The sequence below is a fragment of the Schistocerca cancellata genome, chromosome 9, assembly GCF_023864275.1.
Source record: "Schistocerca cancellata isolate TAMUIC-IGC-003103 chromosome 9, iqSchCanc2.1, whole genome shotgun sequence".
NCBI classification, from domain to species: domain Eukaryota; kingdom Metazoa; phylum Arthropoda; class Insecta; order Orthoptera; family Acrididae; genus Schistocerca; species Schistocerca cancellata.
The window spans coordinates 266,897,483-266,901,805 of record NC_064634.1 but is presented as its reverse complement, the minus strand read 5'-3'; the positions used below and the strand labels follow the sequence as shown (position 1 = coordinate 266,901,805).

The 4,323-nt window shown below is 42.7% G+C and overlaps 1 non-coding gene across 1 annotated transcript; it reads left to right on the top strand.

The window, feature by feature from the left end:
• Nucleotides 1–237: 237 nt before the first annotated feature.
• Nucleotides 238–310, top strand: Trnaa-cgc (transfer RNA alanine (anticodon CGC)). Its single transcript has one exon. It is a non-coding gene; the product is annotated as a tRNA-Ala (tRNA).
• Nucleotides 311–4,323: the final 4,013 nt, after the last annotated feature.

Here is a 4,323-nt window from a genome sequence, read left to right as displayed (position 1 = left end):
GCAGAGGTAATTTCCATAAGATGAAAGGAATGCTCCCATTGGTCTGAAAAATCCATTATGTGAGACACAATAGGATACAGGTGAGGGACAGTTTGCTACAAAAGACACAAGACGGAAAACTTCGAGAACTGTACTCTGAACCAGAGTCAAGTGTAGAACAGGGCGCATCACGCTCTGTACGACGCCAAAAGAGGAATCTCGTGTGAACACTGCGTGCACTTCGGCTGACATTCACCGGGCCAGGTGGCGCAGTGGTTAGCACACTGGACTCGCATTTGGGAGGACGACGGTTCAATCCCGTCTCCAGCCATCCTGATTTAGGTTTTCCGTGATTTCCCTAAATCGTTTCAGGCAAATTCCGGGATGGTTCCTTTGAAAGGGCACGGCCGATTTCCTTCCCCATCCCTCCCTAACCCGAGCTTGCGCTCCGTCTCTAATGACCTAGTTGTGGACGGGATGTTAAACACTAACCTCCTCCTCCTCCTCCTCCTCGGCTGACATTCAGCTAGAAATTAGCTGAAGAGTCGCTGAGCTCCTACAGTGGAGAAATGAAACAGCCATGTAGTCAAATGTTCATGCGAGAACTGAGAGGGCATTGTAGTATACATACTGCTCCATCTATGAACGTGTGTATCGTCATATTTCCAGACTAGGGATGAGTGCTGCTTTTCTGGCCTAATGAGAAACATAGGATAGTTTTACTGATAAAAACAGTAAAAATTTTGATTATCATTTTTATAGGATTTACAGAGGGCGAGAGCAGCACTGCAGCGGACAGCTGAACGCAGCCAAGGTAAATTCCGCTAGCGGAGGTGAAAACTTGTTGGTTTACCAACCTACGTCCACTGTGAACTCGAAATCATCATCTTGGACAGTTTCCAGCCACTGGCTGGGTCTGTCGGGAACACAAGCCTCTCCATCAGGTTCTGTCTTTCCACCATTCCCCCTCTTCCACCTTCGTCCAGTTCTCTCTTCTTCTCATCACACATTCCTTCACTCCCTTCACCCATCTATCCCTTGGTCTTCCTCTGGGCCTCTTCCCCTCCAGATGCAGATCAAACATCCTCTTTGGAATTCTTCCCTCATCCATTCTCTTCATGTGTCCATACCAATGCAGTCTTGATTTTTCTATCCTGTCCTGTACTGGTTCCTCCTTTAGTCTTTTCCTCACATACACATTTCGCAATCTGTCTCGTCTTGTTACACCCAACCTGCTCCTCTGGAACTTAATTTCACTAGCCTTATATATGCAAAGGCCGATGCTTGTGAGAATTATTGAACTATACGAAATAAAATCGTCATTACTTCTGAACGGGTTACCTTAGGACGTTCAAACTGCACGGTTCGCCGCGAGACATGATGGGAATTAGTATGTGCATGCATGTTTGTTTTAGCGACAAAGCCCACTTCCATTTGGACAGGTTTGTGTATAAGCAAAACTGGCGCATTTGGAGGAATGAGAATCCGTATTTCGCGATTGAAAAGTCTCTTCACCCTCAACGGGTGACTGTGTGGTGTGCAATGTCCACTCACGAAATAATCGGTAGCATATTTGTAGATTGCACAGTGACTACCGAATGGTACGTGAAGGTTTTAGAACATGATCCCATCCCCATTATCCAAAGTGACCCCGCTTTTGACAAGATGTGGTTCATCCAAGACGGAGCTAGACCGCATTAATGCACGAGAGTGTTTGATATCACCGAGGGGCACTTGGGGCACGAAATTCAGGCTCTGGACACTGAGAGGCCTCTGTCAAGGGTCTCGATTGGCGGCCATGTTATCTTTTTGTGGGGCTGCATTGAAGACAAGGTGCACACAAATAATCCCAAATCCATTGATCAAGTGAAAACAGCCATTCAGAATGTCATCGAAAGCATCGATTATCCGACACTTCAGGGGGTCGTGCAGCATTTCGGTATTCGTATGCGCCACGTCATCGCCAATGATGGAGAAATATCGAACATGCCATCATATAATTCCGAATATCTGTAGAGACGTTTACATGTTGAAGGAAGTGTGTGCACGCCGTAGTTTGTAAGTAATTTACGTGTTTTTTCATGTATTTCAATAATTGTCATCCACTACCTAATTTTTTTATTTTTTTATTTTTTTATTTTTATTTTTTTATTTTTTATTTTTTTTTGTCATCAGTCTTCTGTCTGGTTTGATGCGGTCCGCCACGAATTCCTCTCCTGTGCTAACCATTTCTTCTGAGATTAGCACTTGGAACTTACGTCCTCATTTATTTGCTGGATGTATTCCACTCTCTGTCTTCCTGTACAGTTTTTGCCCTCTACATCTCCCTCTATTACCATGGAAGTCATTCCCTCATGTCTTAAGAGTTCTCATATCATCCGGTCCCTTCTCGTTATCAGTGTTTTCCACATGTTCGTTTCCTCTCCGATTCTGTGCAGAACCTCCTCATTCCTTACCTTACCAGTCCATCTAGTTTTCAACATTCGTCTGTAACACCACATTTAAAATGCTTATATTCTCTTCTGTTCCGGTTCTCCAACTGTCCATGTTTCACTACCATACAATATCGTACTCCAGACGTAAATATTCAGAAATTTCTGTTTCAAATTAAGACCGATATTTGATGTTAGTAGAAATCTCTTGGCCAGGAATGCCCTTTTTGTCATTGCTAGTCTGCTTTTGATGTCCTCCTTCCTCCGTCCGTCATTGGTTATTTTTCTGCCAAGGTAGCAGAATTTCTTAATTTCATCTACTTTGTGACCATCAATCCTGATGTTAAGCTTCTCGCAATTCTCATATATAATTTTTTTCTCATTACCTTCGTCTTTCTTCGATTTACTCTCAATCCATACTGTATACTCAAGAGACTGTTCATTCCGTTCAGCATATCGTGTAATTCTTCTTCACTTTCCCTCAAGATAGCAATGTCATCAACAAATCGTATCATTGATATACTTTCGCCTTCAATTTTAATTCCACTCCTGAACCTTTCTTTTATTTCCATCCTTGCTTCCTCGATGTACAGATTGAACAGTAGGGGTGAAAGGCTATGTCCTTGTCTTACACCATTTTTAATACGAGCACTTCGTTCTTGGTAGTCTGCTTTTATTATTGCCTATTATACAAATTTTATATGACCCGCCTCGTCCTTTTGCTTACTCCTATTTTTTCAGAATTTCGAACACCTTGCACCATTTTACATTATCGAAAGCTTTTTCCAGGTCGATGAAACCTATGAACGTGTCTTGATTTTTCTTTAGTCTTGCTTCCATTATCAACCGCCATTTCATAATTGTCTCTCTTGTGCCTTTCCTTTTTCTAAAGCCTCAATGGTCGTCATCAACTACATCCTCAATTTTCTTTTCCATTCTTCTGTATATTATCCCTGTAAACAACTTTGACGCATGAGCTGTTAAACTGACGATGCGATAATTTTTCACTTGTCAGTTCTTTCCATCTTCGGAATTGTGTGGAAGATATTTTTCCGAAAGTCAGAGGGTATGTTGCCAGACTCATACAATCTACTCACCAATGTTAACAGTCTTTTCGTTGCCACTTCCCCCAATAATTTTAGAAATTCTGATGGAATGTTATCTAACCCTTCTGCCTTATTTGACCTTAAGCCATCCATGCCTCTTTTAAAATCTGATTCTAATACCGGGTCCCCTATCTCTTCTAAATCGACTCCTGTTTCTTCTTCTATAACATCATACAAATCTTCGCCCTCATTGAGGATTTCAATGTATTCTTCCTACCTATCCACTACCTCCTTGGTTAGCACACTGGACTCGCATTCGGGAGAACGACGGTTCAATTCCGTCTCCAGCCATCCTGATTTAGGTTTTCCGTGATTTCCCTAAATCGTTTCAGGCAAATGCCGGGATGGTTCCTTTGAAAGGGCACGGCCGATTTCCTTCCCCATCCTTCCCTAACCCGAGCTTGCGCTCCGTCTCTAATGACCTAGTTGTCGACGGGACGTTAAACACTAACCACCAACCAACCACTCCCTCCTCTGCATTTAGCAGTGAAATTCCCGTAGCACTCTTAATGTTAGCACCCTTGCTTTTAATGTCACCGAAGGTTAACTTTTCTGTCTGCTGAGACTCTCCTTCCGACAATCATTTCTTTTTCGACGCCTTCGCATTTTTCCTGCAGCCATTTCGTCTTTGCTTCCCTACTCTTACTATTTATTTCATTCTTCAGCGATTTGTATTTCTGGATTCTTGAGTTTCCCGGAACGTTTTTGTACTTCCTCCTTTCATCGATCAATTGAAGTATTTCTTCTGTTACCCCTGGTTTCTTCGCAGTTACCTTCTTTGTACCTATATTTTCCTTCGCAACTTC